We start from the raw sequence: 25,978 nt of genomic DNA, 5'->3' as shown, positions 1-25,978 counted from the left end.
GCGCCCCTACGTCCACGTTGTTGAAGCACTCCGAAGAGTATCGCTTCCCGGCAATCAAGTTTCTTCCGTGAACACAATCACGGTCACCTTGATCCCGATCTTCACTAAGTGAGATTGCCCACGAAGAAGGGGTCTCCGTTACCCGCACAATGTCGTCGACGCCGCTCCACACCAAGCGGAAGGGTCGTAGACTTGCCGGCGAGCCACCAAGGCTCCAAGGAGGCCGGCGCACCAGGATACAATGTTGGTTCACTTTAGAACCACAGCACAAGGATCTAAACCTTGCTTGATCACTCACTCAAGAGCTAACCTTGCACTAACACTCACAAAGCTTGTGCTAAGGACTAAGGATTTGATCTCTATGCTCTTGTATGGCTTGGAGGTATTCTTGGATGTGTGTATGATGTCTTGGCACTCCAGCAATCTTCAAATGGCCGGGGGAGCTCATATTTATAGGCCTCCAAGTCGAACTAGCCGTTTAGAGCCGTTGGGCATATTTCTGCATAGGCATCGGAACTTCCGGTGCTAGAGCATCGGTTCTTCCGGTCACTCTGCGCTCTGAACTAGCCGTTGGCTTCTCTGACACGGCCGCAGCTCCTTCAGGGACCATCGGTTGAACAAATGATTAGGCGTCGGTTCTTCCGGTGACACTTGATCCGCAGATAGCCGTTGCTCCTTGCTGACGTCATTACATCGACACTTGCTCCGATGGGGCATCGGTTCATCCGGTGCTGAAGACTTCACTCCTGCTCGCTTGACATCGTCTCTGGAACATAATACATCCAATGCACCGATGCCTAGCTTGACGCCGTCGGTTCAATCGGTGACCTAGCTATCTTGACTTGGTCTTCGCTTGATCTTCCATTTGGTGCTCCCGACAACCATCGGATACACCGATGCTGTGGGTATCGGTTCTTCCGGTGCTACTGATTTCAGTAGAACTCATCCAATTCAGCATTTTTTTGAGTTCTTTCTTCGTGTTTTTCTTTGTATGTCCTTTTTACTTCATCCTTAGGATCTAGAAATATTCACTTAACAAAACCATTAGTCCCATTGATTGTGTTGTCATTCGATCACCAAAATCACTCGAAATGGCATAAATGGTGCCATGTTCGTTACAATCTCTCCCTTTTTGGTGATTGATGACAACACAATCAAAGCAAGCATAAAATTTACAAGAATTGACAAATTTGACCAGTTACACTCGCTTGGATGTTTACCACCATCCCATGATGCTTGGCCTCCCCCTAAAACCATGATCCCCCTTTGTTCCTCCCCCTATTGGCTACTCTTCTCTCATATGTTCACTTGATCCAATCGGCATTTTCCCCTTTTTGGAATATACTTTTCCTTCTTGGGAACATCTCTCCCCCTTTGTTGGGAATATGCCTTGCTTTGATTCACATTTCTCCCCTTTTGGAATCAAATCACCTAAAAGGTCTTGCAAAACAATATAGCTCAAGAGAAGATTAGTAGCCTAGGGAGTTAGTCTCATCACTTATGATCCAATTGTATGATATCAATGAAGATACTAATTGAAAATTTACTATGGTGGATCACAAAATCACGAAATTAGCATGACATGAGCTAAGCTTTCCACAAGTGTGTACACAACATTATAATGTGAAAATCAAGTGTACAACTAGATGTCCCAACAGGAAAGCTTAGATCATATCATGCTTGGAGGTAGCTCTAAAATAATAAAATTTTTGACAAAGATACCAATTGGATGAATTTAGAACCTTGCATACCTCCGGGGGATAACTTTGTTTATCTTGCATGTACCAATTGAAAGTGACTTGCAACCAATTGAAAGTCTTTAAACAAGGAGTACTTGGTACACCAAGGTTAAGCAAATGTATGAGCACATAGCATTCGAACTTAGATATGAGCATTTAAGTTCAATAAAGCATGGCTCAATATGAATGAAAGCACAATTTATCTAATCACTCTTATAGAGTTGTTTGTTCACATTGAGCGTGAATAACATTCTCTTAGAGTGTTAACTCCATCGTGAGACTACAAAAGATAAACTTGCAAACATGTTAGTCTCAAAATCACAACCTATAGGATGAACTCCCCCTAAATGTGTACATTTAGTGTTTGAATCACTAAGCAAATGTATGCACATTGATTTTGACACAATTGGGAAGTTTATCCTATAGCTTGTGTTCATGGTACACATATGAAATACATACCTCATGAGGTCCATGTACCATGAAGGGTAAACTTGTGTAGCTTTTTACACACTTATCAAACCATGTAGCTTGCTCATAGGTTAGAATCATGACACAAGCAACCCACCATATATAACACTAGGAGATGCAATGCATACAAACATCCTAGCAAAAGCAATGGAGCTATATGATGCTTGAATTGAAATCTAGCTACCATTACCTTATGGGGGACTTGGTAAACAAATGTCCAAGTATTGAGCTTAGCTTGTTTTGGTTTAAACCTTCACTTCAACTTGTAAGCTAAGCCCCCAAATCCCCCGAAGCCATTTTTGGATTTAAGTCTCCTTTGGAACCCACACCGTTTGAATCCTCTTCATGTTGGTGATGATGTCCTTGGGCACCCAAATGGAGTAGTTCCAACTCCTTTCCTTCTTCCCAACCTTGTGAGCAACCACCTTGCCATTGGTCTTCTTTTTGATCACAAAGGAGGTGCTATTGCTTTTGTTCCTCCGGTTGGGCTTGGTGTAGATGAAAGAACTCTTGATTGTGAACCTCTTCTTGTTCTTCTCATCCGGAAGCTTCTTCCTTGGTTGAGGACACTTGTTGGACTTGTGGCCTTCTTTGTGACACTTTGAGCAAGTCACGGTGGACCCCTTCTCAAGCTTTTTCACCATGTCTTCACGGTTATCTTGAGAAGGTTGGATATTGCTCTCTATGTCTTTGCCCTTCAATCTATACAAGTCCTTCATGAGCCTTTCCACTTTTTACTTGAGCTCATCATTTTCCTTGGCAATGAGATCATCACATGATTCTACAATAACATTCTCATAGCATTTCTCATTGTAAGGGTTAGAGCAAGAATCATCAATTAAATCAATACAAGAAGTTGAAGCATCTACCCTAGAGATAGGAATTGCACAATGGATAGTTTGTTTCATTTCCAAAGAGTCATTAGTATCATTAATGCTATCAAATTTTAATTTGAGCTCTTCATGCTCCTTGCTAAGTAATTTGAATTTGCACATCAAATCTTCAAAATTTGTAGCAAGAGAAGCATTTAGATTATTGAGAGCATTAAGGTTTTTAATTTCTTTTGATTGCTTCTTAATGACTTTTTGGTGCTCATGAACAAGGTCAAGAAGTTCATCAACTGAAGAAGAGTCGGAGTCATCATCACTTACATCACTATCCATACCTTTTGCCATAAAGCAAGTATTGGATGATGATCCCATACGGGTGGTGAATTTCTTGTTTGATTCATCACTTGAACTTACAGTTGATTCTTCACCACCGCTATGCCATTCACCAAATATGGCATATGATTCATGCTTGGGCTGCTTCTCCTTCTTTTGCTTGTTCTTCTTAAACTTCTTCTCAATCTTCATAAGTTGATGGTGAGGCCCATCTTTGAGGAAGACCATATACCCCCATTGAGTTGATTTCCTTCAAGCATTTGTTCATCTTCTTTACTTGCTTGTAGAGGTTGGGGTGCATTGGCTCTTTGTCATCACTTGAGGAGCTTCTTGCATCCTCTTCTTCCTCATCACTTGAGCTACCTTTGATTGTCATCTTTTTCAACTTCTTGGGTTGCTTGCATGCAAGTGCACTATGTGTTGATGAAGAAGATGGCGCTTTTGTCTTGATGTCATTGCATAGCTCATGGGCGATCACCTTGTTGAGGACTTGATTTGGTGTCATTGTGTCGAGCTCTTTCTCATATAGAATTGTGGTCACCAAATCATAGTCCGGCCTTCAGAGTGAGTGAAGGATCTTGCGAATGAGTTCCAAGTCTTCAATTTGCTTCACACCTAAGGAATTAATCTCATTCACAAGAGTGTTCAAGCATGAGTACATTGATTCGGCATTCTCATCATCAAGTTTCTTAAAACTATTGAGCTTATCAATGAGAACATGATAATTTTCGTTGGCAACATCCTCCGTGCCCTTATGGTTCTCAATGATAGTCTTCCATAGCATTTTAGCATTTTCACAAGAATAAACACGATTGAACACATTGTCACTAAGAGAAGACAAGATTATGCATTTAGCGGTGACATCATATTGCTTCTCTTGTTGACCATTATTTTTTACCCCTTCACTCACTACTCTCCAAACATTTAGCCCGGTTGCTTGGAGATGGGCTTGCATTAAGACCTTCCATCGTTGGAAGCCCGTGCTGTCGAACCGTGGAGTGGGTCTAAAAGGATCCATCCTTTCCCCCTAAGAGCTAACTCACTAGGCGGTGAAGCCTACCGATCTAATGAGCCGGTAAACACAAATTTGCCAATGGAATTGGCTTTCTTTGTGAGAGAAGTGAGTCCCGGCTCTGATACCAATTGAAAGCGATCGGGTGCTCTAGCCTAAGAGGGGAGGGGGTGAATTAGGCACTATTAAAAACCTTAACCTATGGCTCCAACTAGTTTGCACAAAACTTAAACTAGATCTAGCTATTTAGATGTGCAACTACGGTTCACCTTAGTGTGAAACTCTCATCCCAAAAGAGTTTTGCCACCTATAGCCAATCCTAGCAAGATACTACACTAAGAAACTAAAGGCACACAAGTTGCAATATGAAATGCGGAAGCTTAAAGGGAGGGATGAGAGGAAGCAAACTCTCGACACGAGGATTTATCCCGTGGTTCGGATTGCCACAAAGGCGCCCCTACGTCCACGTTGTTGAAGCACTCACGAAGAGTATCGCTTCTCGGCAATCAAGTCTCTTCCGTGAACACAATCACGGTCACCTTGATCCTGATCTTCACTAAGGGAGATTGTCCACGAAGGAGGGGTCTCCGTCCCCCGCACAATATCGTCGACGCCGCTCCACACCAAGCGGGAGGGTCGTAGACTTGCCGGCGAGCCACCAAGGCTCCAAGGAGGCCGGCGCACCAAGATACAATGTTGGTTCACTTTAGAACCACAGCACAAGGATCTAAACCTTGCCTGATCACTCACTCAAGAGCTAACCTTGCACTAACACTCACAAAGCTTGTGCTAAGGACTAAGGATTTGATATCTATGCTCTTGTATGGCTTGGAGGTATTCTTGGATGTGTGTATGATGTCTTGGGACTCCAGCAATCTTCAAATGGCCGGGAGAGCTCATATTTATAGGCCTCCAAGTCGAACTAGCCGTTTAGAGCCGTTGGGCATATTTCTGCATAAGCATCGGAACTTCCGGTGCTAGAGCATCGGTTCTTCCGGTCACTCTGCGCTCTGAACTAGCCGTTGGCTTCTCTGACACAGCCGCAGCTTCTTCAGGGACCATCGGTTGAACTGATGATTAGGCGTCAGTTCTTCCGGTGACACTTGATCCGCAGATAGCCATTGCTCCTTGCTGACGTCATTACACCGACGCTTGCTCCGATGGGGCATCGGTTCATCCGGTGCTGAAGACTTCTCTCCTGCTCGCTTGACATCGTCTCTGGAACATAATACATCCAATGCACTGATGCCTAGCTTGACGCCGTCGGTTCAACCGGTGACCTGGCTATCTTGACTTGGTCTTCGCTTGATCTTCCATTTGGTGCTCAGACTTGCACTGATGCCAGAGCGTCGGACCTTCCGACAACCATCGGATGCACCGATGCTGTGGGCATCGGTTCTTCCGGTGCTACTGATTTCAGTAGTACTCGTCCAATTCAGCATTTCTTTGAGTTCTTTCTTTGTGTTTTGCTTTGTATGGCCTTTTTATTTCATCCCTGAGATCTAAAAATGTTCACTTAACAAAACCATTAGTCCCATTGATTGTGTTGTCATTCGATTAACAAAATCACTCGAAATGGCATAAATGGTGCCATGTTTGTTACAAAGGACTACATAATCAGATAAACATATGCCAACAAAGACCTGTGAAATCGATTTAATTGTACATTCTATGAAAACTAAAATAAAACTATTGGGAACGAAGACCACCGGACCACACTATGTAACGAACATGGCCCCATTAGGCTACACTAGTGGAGAACATACCTTTTTTTCCCGGTTCTCAACCCCATTTAGTCCCGATTTTTGAACCGGGATCGGGGGTCCGAGACAAAAGGTCCCAGACTTTTAGTCCCGAGTCCAATAACTGGGACTAAAGACCATGTGCAAGGTAAAAAATATTATGTGCAACTCAGGACTCGAACCCGAGATGTCTCACCTCACGCGTGACTTCCTTACCACCCCACCTACACTCGCGCGTGACTTCCTTACCACCCCACCTACACTGCGCATGTGGCTTTGAATGAGATGTCTTTCTTTTAAACTAACCCGTGAAGCTCCCTTTTGTCCAGGTTGAAGCGACCAACCGGGACTAAAGGCCCTTTTGGTCCAGGTTGGAGCCACCAACCGGGACAAAAGGGTCATCCTGTAGTCCCAGTTGGTGTTACCACCCGGGACTAAATTTTCATGACCTTTAGTCCCAGTTGGAGCCACCAACCGAGGCTAAAGGGTGACTTTTTGTCCCGGTTGGTGGCTCCAACCGGGACTAAAGCTCCTGGATGCCCCCTAACCGTTGGACCCGGGACTAAAGGCTTCATTGGTCCTGGGTCCAAAGATTGTCGGGATAAATGTGCAGGATCAAAGGCCATTTCTGTAGTAGTGCTATTATTTCTTGTGATTTTGGTGATCGAATGACAACGCAATCAATAGGCTAACAAGTTTGTGAGATCATCTTTGTAGAATCTCAAGGTTCCATGGATGTAATTCGATGTATCCAATTCGCTGTCAAGATATCCAGATCATAGTGAAAATCCAGAGATGTCAAATGCAGGCTAACAAATATTAACAAGTTTTTTACTTACTTCCTCCTCCCAATCTGTCCAGGCCCTTGGAGGACCTACCAGACCATGGATGTTTTCGCATACATAGTATGTGCATAAATTAGTGCCTTGTTTCTGCCTCATACACTTTAAGAGAGAAGAAATTATCAGGTATTTACATGAATATATAATAAAACTAATGAATCGTGTAACGAATCATCCAAGTGCGTACCACAAAATCTGTCTTGATCTTCAATTCCTTGTCAAATTTGCCTGGATGATTTTTAGCGAATTGTTTCCAAATCCTGTGCATGATTAGAACAACTATAGTCAAGTAACAAAGTGATTCAAATTATCGGTCATCGACGGAGTAGTGGTAGAATTACTTTTTCATCATGTTAAGAAGATTTTCGTATTGTTTTGGATTTCTCCTCAATGAGTCAATAACCACGAGTAGGCTCTTCTCGGGAATTATGACAATTAGGACCCAATGTTCACTGCAAGATTATACGGAGGCAGTTCTTGGTAGTTAAGATTTAAACAATTCGATTACAGAATAGAAAGAGTTAGGCGGAAGGAATCACTCACGCAAAGTTGTAAGGAAACAATATCATTTGCTTGTTGTGATGAACGCTTATGTACTTGAACAAGTTTTGGAATAGCTCATCGGAAGTGTCGCGTAGAATCCTCCAATTACAAGTAATTGGGTCGATGAAGCCGAGGTGAGAGTATCCCTTTCTCCTGCAAGTTTGTATCTCCATTCTACATGATACCGAATAAATCAAGGGATTAGTATGTTGAGATCATGCAAAACAATACGTAAGGAGAGTAAAATACTTACAGAACCCACAAGCCGACCATAGAGATGTGAGGTCCTCCTGATGGAATAGTTGGTAAATTTCTTTCCAGTTTATCCATATAATGGCCTCCCCCCATAAGAAATCGTCATCTTTAATCTTTGCGCCCTGCATGAAGATGCAATCGGCCATCGCACGCATGTAGTGCTGGTGCAGCTTATACATTTGCGTTGGAAGCACGGACACTACTTCGGGGGGTACAAGAGATTTGCCCGGCTCATACGTCCATTTGACGACCACATCGGCCTTTGGAATATCTTCTCCCCCTGCAATCTGAGCCGTCGTCAGGTTTGATTCTTTCAAAAATGTAACAAAGTCTTGTTGTTGCGTCGTCTGTCCCACTACGAGAGGCTCTATTGATTGTTTCTTTTGGGCTCCGAGCTGTGGAACGTCGGACGACGACGACTTTGATTGTCTCTTCTTTTTCTCAGTAGTTTTGATAATTGTGCGTTTGTAGTGTGAAGGGGGATCTCTCGAAATGAATTTCTCTTATTTGCTTCGCACATTCCCTTAAAAAATTTAAAATCTACTGGATTTAACACTTTCTCGGGCTCCGGCTTCGGCTTCGGCTTGAAGTGCTCTTTAACTCTTTCTTGAGTTATCAGATCATATTCTTCAAGGCTCATGTCCCAGGGTTTAATAGGAGCCTACTTGGTTTTCTTCTTCTTTTCCTTCTTCTTTGGAGGCTCCTTAGCCGGTGCAGCTACCTTCTTTGCCGGCGGCTGTTTCTGGTTCTTTGCCGGTGGCGGAGGGGGTGACCATGGAGGCGACGGTGACGCTTGAGTGTTCATCGACGCATGAGATGATGGTGCCCTTGGGGGGTTTTGCGTTGAACCTTGCTGAGACAGTGCTGCCCTTGGGGGGTTTTGCGGAGATGATGGCCTTGGAGAGGCATGCTGAGATGCCAGTCTTGGTGTTCGATCATCCGACTTTAGGACAATGTAGCGCTTATCCCATAGGATGTAGCCATGAATGGCTTCTGCTAGTGTCCTCTCCCCATCGCCTCCAGGAATATCAAGCTCGAGCGTCTCCCAACTCTGGCACACCTGCTCCACGCCAACTCTTGTATGTCCTGCCGGAATTTATTGCCCGTGGTACACGTCGCCTGGTTGGGTTGGCATGGCGGTACCATACGCAACAGTGAACATTAAGTTCTTAATGGCAGTCTGCAGGTCACAAGGTATCCGCTGGGTGATCTCATCCACTGGAAATCGCTACGGGGCCGTCGCTTCAACTGCGGCCTGGATCCCCGTTGGCTCGACGGCGACGTCTGTGGAAGCGCAGCTACTTTTCCGCTGAGACATATGATCAGCTGCGACATTAGGCTCTGGAGGCACCGTTTGCACTTGCTGTTGCTGACTCATTGCTATGGCCACTTGGCGTTGAACCTCTTCCTCTAGTCTTTGATCGTGTGACATGAGCCGTTCCTCTAGCCTTCGCAAGTGCTCCCGCTCATCATTCTTTCTTCTTTGCCGGCTTCTATATGATTCAATGTAATCCCTGAACCCATACTTCCATGGAACCACGCCTTTGCCTCTTGTGCGGCACGGATGTTCTGGATTCCCAAGGGCGTAAGTCAGCTCGTCCCTCTCTCTATCCAGCTGGAATGTTTCCTCGGCCGCTGCTTGTATGGCCTCCTATAGTCTCTGGGCTGCTAGCTGGATCTTTGGCCCATAGATGCAGTCCCCAGTCAATGGGTCCAAGATTCCTCCGTGACCATAAAACCAGGTCCTTGACCTTTCAGGCCAGTTCATGGTCGCAGGTTGCATGCCTCTGTCAAGCAGATCCTGCTCCATCTTCTCCCATTTGGGTATTGCAAGCTTGTAGCCTCCTTGGCCTAGAGTGTGATGGTACACTTTCTTCGAGACGTTGTCTTTGGCCTTCTGCGCCTTCTGAAGCCCAAGCTCTGAAGACTTGTATTCCACAAATGCATCCCAGTGACCCCTGAGCTCGCCGGTAAATACGGGTGTCGTCCCGGTCTTGATATATTTCTTCGACAAAATTTTCTTGAATGATTGCAGCTGTTTGGCCATCTTACTCAGGGTCCAGCGCTTGCATATCTCTTCGGATTCAGCTGGAACCGTGAAGTTTTTCTTAAGCTCCTGCCAGCACCATTCTTTTTCTCTTTCGGGTACCGCATCCCGTTCCTTGCTTGGATTAGAAGCTTTCCAGAGCCTGAAGCTGATTGGGATGTGGTCCCTGACAATACATCCGGATTGTCTTATGAATTTTTTGGCGGCGGCTTCTGGAGCGATCGGTTCGCCATCTGGACCAACTTCCGTTATAATGAACCGCCTTTCCAGTTTTTTTGTCGGGCCTCGCTTCGTCTTTTTCTATTGCGATGATGATCCAGATGGCTATAAAAAAATATTCATAGTATTCATATAGATTCAGATGAAAATTTGATTTTCACTACAAATAAGTATAGTTTTTTTAGGGTTACAAATAAGTATAGTTGTGATATGTACATTACCACTTTGTTCTCCAGCAGCGTCATCCTGAATAGATGGTGGCTCAATTCCATCACCGGACATATTCAAATATATGTCGGTATTGCTGCCATCATCAGCTTGTTCAGGGACATCTCCTTGACCTTCGGCAATCATATTCAACAGGAACTGTTCGTCTTTCACGTCTGTGTGTCGCGGGTCCATCGTAACTAAAATATGAATACAAATAAAACCCTTAAAAATTCTCTAAATAATCCACATATTTGCGAGCATTTGACTAAGTACCGATCGATGGACGAGGTTGAGTAATATTCTCTAAGTAATTAAAGAAATAAATTTGCCTTCCTCAAACTGCTCCTGCTGCTCGAAGTGTCCCGCGGAAGGTGGCTCCTGGTACTCCTCCGACTGCTCAACGTCTACTCACGATCGCAACGCCAAAACAAAGTCCAGCACATACACATACATGCAAACAAGGCAAAAACTAAGAAATAGTACAACAATACATAAAAACAGCAAACAAAACTGAGCGAGAACTATTCTACGCATTACAACGATCGCGTGGACATAAAGAACGCCTAAAACGGAGCTAGAACGCGAAATATAGGGCTAAAACAAGGTCCAGGGAATAAACTGCGAGAAAACTGGAACTACAGGGGGTTCTGCGCAAAAACTAGAGACCTAAATGTAATTAAAGGTTAGATCTAGGGTATAACATACAAAAAGACAGGGGCTGGACTGCGGACCCAAAAACTGGAAAGCTCGGGGGGGTTCTGTGAAAGATTCTGGGCTGATCTGGAATTATTTTTGAACTAACGTGGACTGCGGGTTAATTCAAGAAAAAGCCAGGGACTCTTTAGCAAAGTTTCCAGGCCGAACCGGTACCAAGGGGTTCGGATCGTCGGATCCCGATCGAACGGCTCGGATCATAACGGTTCAGGATCTAATCGTGAGCGTTGGATGCGGATCGGGCGGCCAGGGCTCATCGGAGCGCAGGTCGGCGGCGAGGCTCGCCGGAGACAGAGCTCCCGTGGCGGGGTGCTGCCGGAGTTGGCCAAACTCGGTCCTCTGGGCTGGGATTCGAGCGGGAAAAGGGCCAGGGAGGCTCAGTGCAGCACGCGTAACCCACCTTGGGTCACAGCGGGGCTCGCCGGGCAGGCAGCATGCTCATTGATATGCTCTCAGTACAACAACGGCCCTGCTGACTGCGTCAAATGTTGTATTCGTATCAATCGGAAGTGCTGGTGATGCAACCAGCCGATTCGCGACGTCCTTATAGCGCATCGTGTATCCCCGAAAGGTAGTGCCATCACCGTTGGATGGAGATTAACAACGTATACTTGTTTCGAAATAAAGATTTTTTTTAGCTTCTAGATGGTTTCAATATGAGCATGAATAAATACATCACTAGAGTATCAAAATAATCCATTCATAATACAAAAAATTCTAATATACTCATTTCATTAATTCATTCATGAATACAAAAATCAACTATCCACAATATGGTCATATATACAAGTACATCACATGAAGTGTCTACACTCATTCTAAAAATTTCTATTATCCACATACTCATCTAAATCTAAAAGAAAATCACACCTACATATGCAGTCTAAATGTCCAAGAAATGAGCTAGCTACATATTTTTTCTATTTCTAAAGCATGAAATGAGCTATACAAGCCAAGGAAGAAGAGAAAAACAAGCCCCAAACCTTTAGCGCCGATGGATGGACGGGGAATCAAATATCTTCACAAATGTTGTGAAGAAATGAGCAAGAACTCCCCTCTCCCGAGCGAAGAACAGTAAGAACAAGTGAGCTGAATGGCTTGGGCGGGGGGAAAGGGAAGGGGATAAGGGGGCCAAGGAGTTTTGTCCCGGTTGGAGCCACCAACCGGGATAAAAGGCCACCCTTTTGTCCCGGTTGTTCTGTCTCCCCGCTGGCCCGGCTAACCGTTGGACCCGGGACAAAGTCACTTATTGTCCCGGGCCCAAAGGCTGCCGGGACAAATGGTCTGGAACAAAGGCCTGTTCTGTAGTAGTAGTGAGTGTGACACATGTGTTGATGGCTGAGAAGATTGATATCAAAACTCAGTTATAGCTGCTGAAGAAGAAACCAAAAGAGAATGCACGAGAGAGATGTAATAAAAAAACTACACACTGTATTACTGGATCAGACCAAGTACCTTGATTAGTTCCAACTCAATGCCAGTGCATTGATCCGATCCCCAAATGCTGGAGGAGGCGGCAGCAGTACTGGTTGAGGTTGAGAGATTTTGAGTTCCGAATGCAGATCTTGGGGGTCTGAGGTGGATGTATGGCGTTCTTAGCTAGATGACAGGGAGAGCATTATTGCTTCTGGTTGTGCCCGTGTCGTCACCTCTGAATGCAAAGACAGAGCCCGTTGCTTGTCTCCCCTTTTTTCTTTCAAAGAACGGTCCACAAAGGAAAAGGAAGCCACGGCGAGACTTCGTTGCAAAACAGGAATTTATAGTGCTGCCACACAAGTAAGTAAAGACCTCAGAGGTGAGACGTTGTGCAAGAATTTCACTGAAATTTCTCAAGGACGTCAAATTCCAGTAGGATAGGCTGAAACCTCATTTATTCCAGTAGAATAGTGCAGCGCATTATCCCCATTTCTCCCGGGCTCTTCTTCCTTTAAAACTCATTCGTTTTAATAATGAAGAAAGGATAATGGAATCAGAGTGTATGTCGATATGTAGTAATGGAAGAATGATGAGCAACTCATCTGCACTTCAGGGAAAAAAAACAAAAAACAAAAAATAATAAAGCCTTTGGATTTAAAAAAATGGTACGAAATTCTCAGATCCAATGCACAACAGAATCTAGAGAGTACAAGGCCAGAATTACTCCATGACTACGTAGTTGACTACACATTGACTGCATTGTAATTTGCACACGTAGTTGACTACGCATTGACTGGATGGGAATACTATGGTCGAGCGAGGGTCCACTCCATGTGGTGGTGGTACCAAGAGTTGATGCCCCTGCAGCCTTTGTCATGGACGGAGTGGGTGAGTGCTGTCCTCTGTTGTCGCTAAAACTCCCAGCAATCATTTCATTTCTTTTTTGTTTGGGTGAGTCACGAGGGCTCTAGTAGAAGGACAATGACGTTGGCTCGTTGCATTTGGACCTCTAGCTAGTTCGAAGGAACATCGTACTAATGACACCAAGATGGGAGCCGACGTGGCGGGCCTACTGCATGTAAGGGCCTGTTTAGATGAAATGCAAAAAAATTTTGCGATGTAATCTTGTTAATTTGAAGTACTAAATGAAGTTAATTTATAAAACTTTTTGCACAATTGAATTGTAAATCGCGAGACGAATCTAATGATGCTAATTAATCCATGATTAATTCATAATTAGCGGATGGTTACTGTAGCATCACTGTTGTAAATCATGGATTAAGTAGGCTCATTAGATTCGTCTCGTGATTTACAGCCCATCCATGTAAAAAAATTTGTAAATAGACTTCATTTAATATTCCATGCATGTGTCCAAACATTCAATGTGATGTTTTTTTTGCGTTTACAGGGTTTACGGGTTGTGATCTAAACAGGTCCTAATTACTACCTCCGTTCTCAAATAGTACGTCATGTTTCGGACAAGCTAGTTAGTTAATTTTAAAGCTGATTAGCTTGTATTAAACATCTTTAGAACAAAGGCAGTTTATGACAAGACTACAAGAGCGCGTGAACGACACTGTAGAAAAGTAGGATGCGTATAATGTGGTCGATGTATTGCATTGAGTCTCTAGAACGAATATGTAGGAGTACATGGCTTGGAGGGCAAGTTGCCTCTCCTAGAGATAAGGAAGGTTATCCCGGGATTACAATCAATTCTAAACTAACCATATTCGGAGTTGCCTAATATACTCTAACCCCCTCTCCGATAGTCGTAGCGGTAGCAACACGAACGGTCAGACTGGAGAACAATAGAGACGTATTCCCCCTGTAGTCGGAATACCGGTGCGAAAGCTTTGACTGCAGACTCATGCAGATGATAGCCCTTTAGTGCCATAGTAGCCGAAGTCGAGGTGGACATGGTCGAAGCCGTGGAGGGGGCGCGGGTCGAAGCGTCGTCGAGGTGCTCGAGTACACAAACTCAGCAGCTTCTTGCCGAAGACAGCAGCCGGACGGTGCGGCAGATGACGATGGTAGACGACGCGGTTTGCGACTTAGGTCACGCTCAGGACAAGGGTGGTGACGGCGTAGGTTGCAGCAAGTGTCGCGCTCAGATCAGGTGTGGCGATGACGTCTTCCTTCAGGAACATCGACGGCGTTGTCCGCGCGAGAACGGCTCGAGGCGCGAAGGCGGATCGAGTGCCTGCATGACGAAGACTGGCGGTGAGTGGTGCCACCGTCTGAAAAGGCGATGACACCGGTAGGGTGGCTTGATCACGAACGTCGTCGCTGCAGCCTAGAATGGCACAACAACACCTTCGTCCTTCGGGGGTGTCGACGATGAAGCGGCGATGAACGGCAGGGCGACGCAAACTCGATAATGAATCGGGAAAAACCTAAAAACTTGCACAGCAACAGCAGGGAGATCTCCGGGTACAATCTCGGGTACACGTAGCGAATTCCTCTCTCCTCCTTATCGCTTCCCCGCGTGGTGAACACGGTACAGAGAAAACAGAGGAGACCGGAAACCCGAACGGCTCTCCTCCGTTCAGCAGCACGACAGGCCAAAATCTGCCCCGACACCCGCGTCTTCTCGAGAAGCAGAGGCGGCGCTAGGGAGGAAGGGTGGCGGCGGCCGACGGTGCAGAGGAGGGAGCTGGCGAGGGAAGGGAGGTGGGGCAGAGCCCATGACACGGCGGCTCGACAGCGACGTCGACCGGCGATGCTGCGGCCCATCCGCCCGATGGCGCGGTCTTGGCTCCTCCCCTCGCGCACGCGCACGGTACGCAGTCCGTGTAACGGCGGCGACACTTGGAGGAGGGGGCTAGCCTGATGAAGCGCCCCGATCCGAAGATCAAGGCTAAACCATGTATTAATTACCGAATAAGGTCTCCGGCATAATACATGTTACATCAAGTGGAGTCCAGAGTCATACAGAGCTTTATTCAACACGTACACGAGGGGTGAAGTGACAACACAACACTACACAGAACAACCATAGTATAACGACTGGCATGACGGCATGGAGGACTAGCTCTTCATCCATCACGGCTCCACTCGATCAACTTGGGTGCGGACACGATCTACTCGTAGTCTTCTGGCACAAAGTCAGGATCCTCTGGAGAAAAATCAACAGGGGTGAGTACAAAAGTACTCAGCAAGCTCCACCTCACCCTACGGGAGGGGAATGACATGCACGATGCACATTAAGCACAATGCATTAGCAATGCAACTAATGGTATGTAACTCTTCCCGACACAACCCATAATAGGTAGCTCACTAGTTGTCAGGACCACACCGTAGCATGTCCATACCGTGGACACGGACCATTCGAATGGATTATACACTCTGCAGAGATCGTACACTGTACCCACACGCTCGGCTGCCCGAACGGACAACCGACATAGACGACACCCAGCCGTGGTCACGCCCCAGCCCGGCCGCACAAACCCTCGGGCCCTGACCCAATGGTCTATACCCGTAAACCATCCCTGCGACCGTCAGGCTAACCAGTGGGATTAGGCTAAGTCCGGCCCATACCGGAACCTGTGGTCGTACTAAAGTAAGCTAGGTGAGATGTCAAAACAACTCGGTCCTTATGGTTCACCAGGGCAGCAACCTTCCTTCAACATGTCAACTCGAGCCTACCACCACGGTAGCACTCACCTGCCAGTCTACCACCACGGTAGCGCCGGCTCCAGCATACCCAGCTGCCCTAGTCTCAGCCAGATCCCTTCGTATCCTATTCTCAGCTCTGGATATGCATGACTACTCAGATGCATGCATGAGCACACTCAATCACTCAAGTACCGGTATATGTAATCGATCTTAAACCAGGGCTACAACTAGACGTCCTCACATGGATGCAACCGCTCATGTAGGGGTCGATGAAACTTGCCTTCACTTTCGTACGCGTCGGCGGCGGCGGCTTCTTGCTCGCGGTATGGGTCTTCTGGCTCCTTGGCAGGCTCCTCCTCGGTCACTCCGTGATCTATGGGCGAAAATGGCACAACCGGCAAACAAACACAAGCAAGCAATAAAATAAGCTCAAATGGAGATGAAAATAGGAGGAATAGATAGTATATGATTTGAGGAGAGTTAAAGAAAAAGAGTTACGTGAAAAGGAGTTGATATGAAGGAGATATTGAGTTTACAGTATTGATTGGTAGAATGATTTGGATTAAGTGCTCACGGCCTGGTGGGTGTTTTGGGCCTTTATTAGTGTTGTGGTGTTAATGGTCGGGGGAGCTGCTTGCCATCTCACCTTGGTGCGGAACAGCTCGAGGAAGAGGGCCAACTGTTGGAGCTTCGTCTCGTGAGTGAGCTGGGCTCGGAAGGAGTGGTTCAGCTAGCGGAGCGAAGCGGCTCGGTGTGCTTGGGCTGGTGACGGGGCTCGTCACGGCCTTGCTCCTTTTATAGGCGAGGAGAGCAGCAGCGGCGTTGTGCAAGGACGGGCGACGGCGTGGGCTGCGGTAGCTCGTCGTCAACGCAAACAGTGGCAGCGCTGAAGGCGCGAGCGCCGAGCCGGCAAAGCCGGCGAGGACGCTGCAGCGGCGTGTACGAGGTGGGTACGCGGGGGTGGGCGGCACGGCGTGGTATGGCAAAGGAGGTAGGCGCTGTCATGATTGTCTGGGAATTATGGCATGGTACGGTGACTCGAGAAGCGTTTATGGAGAGAGACGAGATGATTTTTATCGTAGGTGCAAGCATGCGTATACTGGTTACTGGAGGGAACGAATGCAAGGCAAAAGTATAAAATAGTTTACCTAGTAGTTATGTAATACCTCGTATAACGTTAGTATTATTTTACGTTACTAGTTTAATTGCAACATAAGTTTTATTTTAGTGATTGTTGGAAATTGAGGTGGTCCTACTAAGTTGAGGATCTACACCAACTCACTTTAGAGTCGGTCAGCTTCTAGTTACTTAGTGTACCGGGTCCTTTTGACGGCAGAGCCGCCTTTTGCTTCCGGGAGGCAGAGCCTACCAACAGATGAAGCTGGCTTCCGGGTGGCAGAGCCAACCTTCGATGAAGCCCAAACCCTTTTGTTATCCCGGGTGGCAAAGCCAACCTTCGATGGATCACAACTTATACACTAAGTGTTAAGCATAATCGGGAGACTAACACTTATAAAGACGCTTACCTTATTGGAGCAACAAAGGAACACACACCTAGCGCACTCTACCTATGCTCACTTCTACCATGCCCTTGGATGTGTGTGGGATGGAGTGGAGTAGTATGGCATAGCAAGGGGTGGCACCCTCCTTATATAGGCACCCATACCCTCTTGGATGAGTGACACATGTCACACTCTAGGAAGTTCCCTACAAATATCTAAGTTCCCTACAAATATCTATTTCTTGAAAATTCGAAATTTTACCATGACAAGAAAATATCCAAGCTTCATGTCTTCTTATGATTCTTGTGGAACATTCTAGAACCTTGTCATGGTGAACAAAATTATGCCATGGTTTATCCTTATTTTTATAAAACCCTCTAGAAGTTTGCATTATATATTTCAACACTCCCCCTTAATCGTGATGAAAACTGGGATGTTACACCTGAGGCGCGGAAGGGGCAGGGAAGCTCTGAGCGGGGCCGGGGACGACGACGCAGAGGCGGCGGCGGCCCAAGGCGGGGCCATGGCGATGCCGACGAGCGACGCGGCTATGGCAACGGTAGAGGTCAGCCCTCCTGCTGCTTGTTGACGACGATGGCGGCAAAGATCAGAGGGATCCGCAGCGCTTCCTAGGAGGGCGGTGCCCCCGGCGGAGATCAATCTCGATCTCCCCGGGAGCGCGCGGGTGCAGCGGAAGCGGCGGCGCGGCTAAGGTTAGGATCTCGTAACCTAGGTGTCTGATGCCATGTAGGAAAGTAGGATGCGTATAATGTGGTGATGTATTGCATTGAACCTCTAGGGAGAATATGTAGGAGTACATGGCTTAGAGGGTGTTGACGGTCGTTAAGTGCGAAATATGACCGCCAACTATACTCATAAAAGAAGAAAAAACATACCTCTTACTCGCATATTTGTATCACTAACCTAACTCCACAGTTGTTTTCGAAGATTTATGTATTACTGGATCAAGACCAAGTACCTTGATTAGTTCCAACTCAATGCCAGTGCATTTTTTTTAGAAGGAAAATATATTGATCTTAGCGCATTACACCGGCCCTTTCGCAAATAGGACCCCAAAGAAAAGGAAAATTACAAAGGAGTCCAAAGCTCCTGTTCATCTTCCTCGAAGCCTTCAGAGATAAGTTCGTCACCGCCACCGATGCCGCGTCCCAATCGTCGTCGGGCACCAGAGCCAATCTCCACAAGGTGGAGGCCGCAGAGGAGGGCTTACTTCTGGGCCGAATCAGCCGAGTACACTGCCTCCCAAGCGCATCGGCCAACTCCCGTACCCACAACGCATCCTTCGATTCCACCACCGGCAACCCGATCAAAGCTCAGATTTTCACCAAAGATCATCTTTCTCGAGATTAACAGGGTCAACAACATCATCACGTGAAGAAGACGACGATGTGCCGGCCCTCGACTCCTAGACAGGTCTCCCCAGCCTCTCCGTTGACGTCGGAGTAGATCGCCATCGGAGAACGGAAGAGGCTGGGAGAAATTATTCCGCTGCACCGCCATTGCTTCCGCATCGCCGGCGTCGCAAGGAAAAGCAAGCCGCAGAGGAGCCACACTCCTCCGGCAAAACTAACTCCACCGCCGAACATCGACGGCGAGCAAATCCTAGACCTAGGTGGACTCGACTAAGACTCTACGAAGACAGGCGATCTGTTGAAGAGACGGACCCCCGCTCCTCGTCACCACCGGCAGCGAGGCCGGAGGCGAGGGAACGGGGGCCGCAAACGGCGGCGGCGGCGGCGTCACCCCTCGGCTCCTTTCTTTCGCGACCCCTCAGGCGTTCCCCTTGACGAGCGCCGTTACGTGGCAAAAATTGATCAACTCAATGCCAGTGCATTGATCTGATCCCCAAATGCTGGAGGCGGCGGCAGTGGCAGCGGCAGCGGCACTGGTTGAGGTTGAGAGATTTTGAGTTCCGAATGCAGATCTTGGGGGTCTGAGTTGGATGTATGGCGTTCTTAGCTAGATGGCAGGGAGAGCATTATTGCTTCTGGTCGTGCCCGGGTCGTCACCTCTGAAGGCAAGGACAGAGCACGTTGCTTGTCTCCCCTTTTTTCTGTCAAAGAACGGTCCACAAAGGAAAACGAAGCCACGGCGAGACTTCGTTGCAAAACAGGAATTTACAGTGCTGCCACACAAGTAAGTAAAGGCCTCAGAGGTGAGATGTTGTGCAAGAATTTCACTGAAATTTCTCAAGGACGTCAAATTCTAGTAGGATAGGCTCAAACCTCATTTATTCTGTTTTTGATTGAATAGTGCAGCGCATTATCCCCATTTCTCCCGGGCTCTTCTTCCTTTAAAACTCATTCGTTTTAATAATGAAGAAAGGATAATGGAATCAGAGTGTATGTCGAGATGTAGTAATGGAAGAATGATGAGCAACTCATCTGCACTTCAGGAAAAAACAAAAATATAATAAAGCCTTTAGATTTATAAAAATGGTACGAAATTCTTATATCCAATGCACAACGGAATCAAGAGAGTATAAGGCCAGAATTACTCCATGACTACGTAGTTGACTACGCATTGACTGCATTGTAATTTGCATATGTAGTTGACTACGCATTGACTGGATGGGAATACTATGGTCGAGCGAGGGTCCACTCCATGTGGTGGTGGTACCAAGAGTTGATGCCCCTGCAGCCTTGTCATGGACGGAGTGGGTGAGTGCTGTCCTCTGTTGTCGCTAAAACTACCAGCAATCATTTCATTTCTTTTTTGTTTGGGTGTGTCACGAGGGCTCTAGTAGAAGGACAATGACGTTGGCCCGTTGCATTTGGACCTCTAGCTAGTTAGGAGGAACATCGTACTAATGACACCAAGATGGAGCTGACGTGGCGGGCCTACTGCATGTAAATTATTTTCCACAGAAGTCTTCTGTGTAAGCGCGTGCTTACTACCTCCATTCTCAAATAGTACGTCATGTTTCGAACAAGCTAGTTAGTTTATTTTAAAGCTGATTAGCTTGTATTAAACATCTTTAGAACAAAGGCAGTTTATGACAAGACTACAAGAGTGCGTGAACGACACTACTCCCTTCTCTCCTCCTCCCACCCTCTCCATCACTGGAGAGGCTCGCCGGAAGCCCGCACAGCCTCTAGGATGGCGGGGGTGGGATCTCTTTGCCCAAGGGCCACTCCGTACTCTAGATCTAGGCGGGTACGATGCACAGCGGCGTACATGGCAACCCCACGCGCGGCGGCCTGTGGATGTGGCTGCGTAAGGGATGGCATCCCACCGGTCCGGGGGTGCGCGGCGCACCTGTTGAGTCACGCTTTCGGGGCTGGTGTGGCGAACATGGTGGCTCGGGTTCGTGGATCGCGCGGCAGCGTTCGGCGTTCGGGTGCCAGCCTTCGTGTGGCGGTGGCGGCCAATTCCTGCGCGCCGAGCAAGATCAAGCAGCGGGCGGGCTCTCTGCTTCGCTCGTTGAGGAGGTGGGCAAGCACTGGCGAAAGCCATGTCGGATCTGCCGGCGAGACGACCGCGACGCCTACGGGTGTTGTTTACCACCTTGGAGGTGTCGTCCTAGTGCTATATATAGTGGGCTGCTTGTATCTTGCTCTAACCCATAAACAACCTACATGGTTTGATAAGTATGTAAAAAGCTACACAAAGTTACCCGTCATGATATATGGACTTCGTGAGGTATGTATTTTATTTTTGTACCATGAACACGAGCTATAGGGTAAACTTCTCATTGTTGTCATAAACATTGTGCATACATTTGTTTGGTGATTCAAATACTAAATGCACACATTTAGAGGGAGTTCATCCTATAGTTTGTGATTTTGGAGACTAACATAATTGCAAGGTTATCTTTTATAGTCTCTCAACGGAGATATCACTCTAAGAGAACATTGTTCACTTCCAATGTGAATTAACAACTTTATCAGTGTGATTGATAAACTAGTGTGCTTTCATGCATATTGAGCTATGCCCTATTGGACTTAAATTTCATATCTAACTTCATAGGCGATGTGCTCATACATTTGCTCACCTTGATGTACCAAGTGTTCTTCATGCAAGATCTTTCATTTGGCTTTACACAAATCACTTTCAAATTGGAACAATCAAGGTAACTAATCTACCCTTGGAGATATGCAAGATTCTAACTTTCAATTGGAATCATTATCAATTCTTTGATTCTTCTTAGAGTTATCTCTGTGTATATGATCAAAGCTTTCTTGGTCTAATACATAGTTGTGCACTTGATTTTCACATTATCATTTTTTGCACACACTTTGTGGAAAATTTAGCTCATGTCATGCAAGTTTCATGTTTTTGTGATCCACCTTAGTGATTTTTCAATTGGTATCTTCATTGATATCATAATTGGATCATGACTCATGGAACTAACTCCCTGGACTACTAACTTTTCCCTTTGAGCTATATTATTTTGCAAGGCCTTTTTAGGTGATTTGATTCCATATGGGGAGAAATGCGGATCAAAGCAAGTATCTCCCAAAGGGGGAGGAATGTCTTGGTTACAATCTCGGATATGCTGTGGATCAAAGCAAGTATCTTCCAAATGTCTTTTTATGCTTGCTTTGATTGTGTTGTCATCAATCTCCCAAAGTATTGGATCTTCTGATGGCTACCACGTCAGCTGTCAGACTGCCAACGACTACTATTTAGGCGCAGTGTGACCAGAAGATCCAACGCCCCCCCCCCCTCCTTCGGAAGTTTTGATGCCCGCGCAGAAAAAGACAACGGCTACAAATAGCTAGTTCAACTTGGTGGGCTATATAAGCACCTCACCCCGGCCATTTTCAAGTTACTGGAGTTCAAGGAGACCCTATATACATTGAAGAACACCTCCAAGCCAACCCAAGTACTTAGTGATCAAATCCTTAGTCGTTAGCACACCTTTGAGAGTGTTATTGCTAAGTTAGCTTTTGAGCGAGTAAGAGAGCAAGGTTTGGTGCCTTCTATTGTGGTTCTAGAGTGAACCAACACTTGTACTTGGTGTGCCGGCCCTGGGAGTCTTGGTGGCTCGCCGGCAACGTCAACGACCCTCCGGCTTGGTGTGGATCGGCGTCAATATATTTGTGCGGGGGACGTGGAAACCCCAATCCTTCATGGAGAAGCTCCTTAATGGAACCAGGGGTTAAAGTGACTTTGGTGACTTGCAAGCCTTGGTGGCGAGGCAAGAAGAGTCCCGAAAGAGATTTGGTGGCTCAGAAGCGATACTCTCGATAGAGTGCTTCAACAACATGGAGTAGGATAGGCTTTGTGCCTAACCGAACCACGGGATAAATCTTCGTGTCGAAAGTTTGCTTCCTCTCATCCCCTCTTTATCTTTCTGCATTTCATCTTGCAACTTTTGTACCTTTAAATTCTTAGTGTAGATCAAGCTAGGATTGACTATAGGTTACAAAACTTGTTTTGGGATGAGGGTTTCGCACTAGTTGAACTATAGTTGCATATTTAGATAGTATGTTTTAGTTTAAATATTATGCAAACTAGTTGGAGCCATAGGTTAAGGTTTTTGGTTTTCCTAATTCACCCACTCCCCTCTTAGACTACGAGCACCCGACTCCTTTCATCTTCCCACTCCCAGCTCTCCTGCGCAGTCTAATGCACCGCCGGTGGCGATTCAGCGACAGGAACGATGTTCATCAATGTTGTGCTTGCTGCCGCTGTGGCACGGACTTGGTGCCGGTGGGAGGGGTCGAGAGGCTGACGCCTTGATTCCCCTCTCATTATGCGGCAGGAGGCTGACATATTTCTTGCAGCAGAGATAATGTGGTCGTCTAGGAGCAACAGGCAAAAACTTTACCCGGTTATCTATGCCGGTGTCAGCGGCGAAGGCACCGTTAGGTGTCTTTTCCCTTCCTTGAGGCGTTGGTTGTGTTACTTTCGGCAAGGTCAAGAATCTTCTGGGCGAAAACTCTATTCCGGCTTGTCAGATGGGCGATGATGGCATCTTTGACGTCGTATCCGTCTTGAAGGCTTTGGAAGTCCTTTGGCTCGACAGTTGTTTCCCAAGGCGGAGTCTGTTGTGTGAGAGATAGAATAAAAGTATTCTAAGTTCGACATCAAGTTTCTAAGCAGACGGAAAATGAAATGGACTGAAGATGAATCAAGAGAACACAAGATCGACGCATGGATGAAGAAGAAGAACGAAGCTTAGTCTTCTTTTTTCCTTTATCTTAGAGTTTTCCTTCTTGTGTTCTTGTGCTCCACATTGTTGAGGATTAGAATCTAAGAACTCTTGTAACCATTGACTGTATATACCCACAAGTTGGATATAGAAGACATGATTTAGTCCTTAATCTAAAAAAAATTGGCACTTGTGTACTTCCTCCATCCCAAATTATTAATCATTTTAGTTTTTCTATATGCATAATTTTTACTATACATCTTTGTTAGAACAAGCAAATCCGGCCTAGACACATCCCAGACGATGTGCTGAGACAACAACGAAGCACCACACAGGCTGTCCAGGCCTACGCCATCAGAATGTTAAAGAGGACAGCACGCAGGCTGCACCAACAAAACAACGCTGACATTCAGCAACCGACCCCAGCTATAACTCCACAACCCATAAATTTAATGGCGAAGAGGTTCACAGCGCAGTGGCAAAGACCATTGGTTGGAGTGCTCCCACCCAGAGTTCAAATCCTGCTCTGAGGGTTTCCCTTAGAGTTTTCCTATCAAAAAACCCATAAATTTAATGAGAACAGCACGCAGGCTGCACCAACAACCCTGACAATCAGCAACAAACCCAAGCTAAAACATCACAACTAATGTCGATTTTTATTTCTAACGAAACCAGACTGTAACACCTAGAAAGCCAGCCGATTTCTGAAGTTCCACCCCCTTCTGGCAAACAGCTCCAGCACCCTTCCTTCTATGTCGACAACTGTTTTAAAAAATAAGTCTTTCTCTTCCTCTTTAGACAACAGCGACCAGAACATGATCCGGTAAGTCCCTTTGAAAATAACCTACAAAAAACTTTCTCTTTCTCTTTACTATGCATCTAGATATATATCATGTTTAGGTGCAGACTAAAATCAATATATCTAAAAAAACCAAAACGACTAATATTTAGGACGAAGGGTGTACATGTTTAGCTTCACAGTCATCTGGCCGCTCTGAACACAAGGACAGAGCGCTTTAACATCGACCTTTTTACTGAGAATGAAACGGCCCCAATATGGAAATAATCAAAAATGATGTAATAGAAGAATTCATCTATAGTTATATGTAACACCTAGAAAGTTGCCGATTTCTGAAATTCCACCCCCTTCTAGCAAACAGCTCCAACACCCTTCCTTCTATCAGCCGACAACTGTTTATCAAAAGATCTTTCTCTTCCTCTTTAGACAATACCGACCAGAACCTGATTCGGTAGGTTCCTCTGAAAATAACTTGCAAAAATCTTTCTCTTCCTCTCTTTACTATGCATCTAGATATGATATATTGCATACTAAAATCAATATATACAGAAAAGCCAAAATGACTAATATTTGGGACGGAGTGCATGTTTAGCTTCACAGTCATCTAGCCACTCTGAACACAAGAACAAAACGCTTTAACATCGACCTTTTTACTGAGAATGAAACAGGTCCCAAGGCGCTTCATATGTCGATATGGAAATAATGAAAAATGATGTAATAGAGCAATTCATCTATAGTTCTACTGAAATTCACAAATCCAATATCCACAAGTTGCAGACAGTGTAAGGAAAATAATTAAAAATGTACACTCTCAAAGGACAATATAATCAAATCATTTTCTAGCCCGTGGTGGTGGACCCTTATCATCATAGATTTTCGTGGATCATAAAAGTAAAGGAAACATCATCACTGCATACACACCATCCCGCAAGAAAATTAGAAAAACAATCGCAGCTTCCGTGTAGTTTCTCCTCTAAAGATGTAATCTTCCATTGTGATCTTTCATGTACTATCCGCGCAGGGAGAGAGAGAGAGAGAGAGAGAGAGAGAGAGAGCAGACAAGATGTGACGATGCCTTGAACAAATAATGTAATACGACACGTTTCTGGATCGGAGTTGATGCCCTGTGGACTGCTGGAGACGACTTGAACTCTTGCATAGTTGGAGCAGCAAAAGCACTGGATAAGTGAGCGAAATTGCATACCATAAACTGGAGAAGCATACCTGGAAATGGCATGATGCTAGAAAATCTTCAGATTGCACCCCGAGCTCCCACGTCCCAAGTAACGTGTCTTTAAACATTTCATAATTTTTTAAGATTTTAGACTCCGGGTAAAACCTAAATTTTTGGTATGCAACCTAAACTTGGTTTAAAGATAGAGGTAGATACATCACTACTAATGCCAATAAACTCAAGCAAGATAGATACAAAGAGTGGATCACCTTTGGATTGATTGATAGATAGATAGATAGATAGATAGATAGATAGATAGATAGATAGATAGATAGATAGATAGATAGATAGATAGATAGATAGATAGATAGATAGATAGACACTGCATGTCTGCATC

The 25,978-nt window shown here is 45.8% G+C and overlaps 1 protein-coding gene across 1 annotated transcript in view; it reads right to left on the bottom strand.

The window, feature by feature from the left end:
- Positions 1–12,663, bottom strand: part of LOC120686702 (disease resistance protein RGA2-like) — a 49,426-nt gene extending 36,763 nt beyond the window's left edge. Inside the window, exon 1 of the transcript XR_005680328.1 lies at positions 12,410–12,663. The gene's annotated coding sequence lies outside the window, so the exon portion shown is untranslated. The remainder of the gene's footprint in view (positions 1–12,409) is intronic.
- Between the last annotated feature and the right edge of the window lie 13,315 nt (positions 12,664–25,978).

Source organism: Panicum virgatum, chromosome 8N, assembly GCF_016808335.1.
Source record: "Panicum virgatum strain AP13 chromosome 8N, P.virgatum_v5, whole genome shotgun sequence".
NCBI lineage: Eukaryota > Viridiplantae > Streptophyta > Magnoliopsida > Poales > Poaceae > Panicum > Panicum virgatum.
The sequence above is the reverse complement of the archived record's forward strand: the minus strand, read 5'-3'. Positions and strand labels throughout refer to the sequence as shown.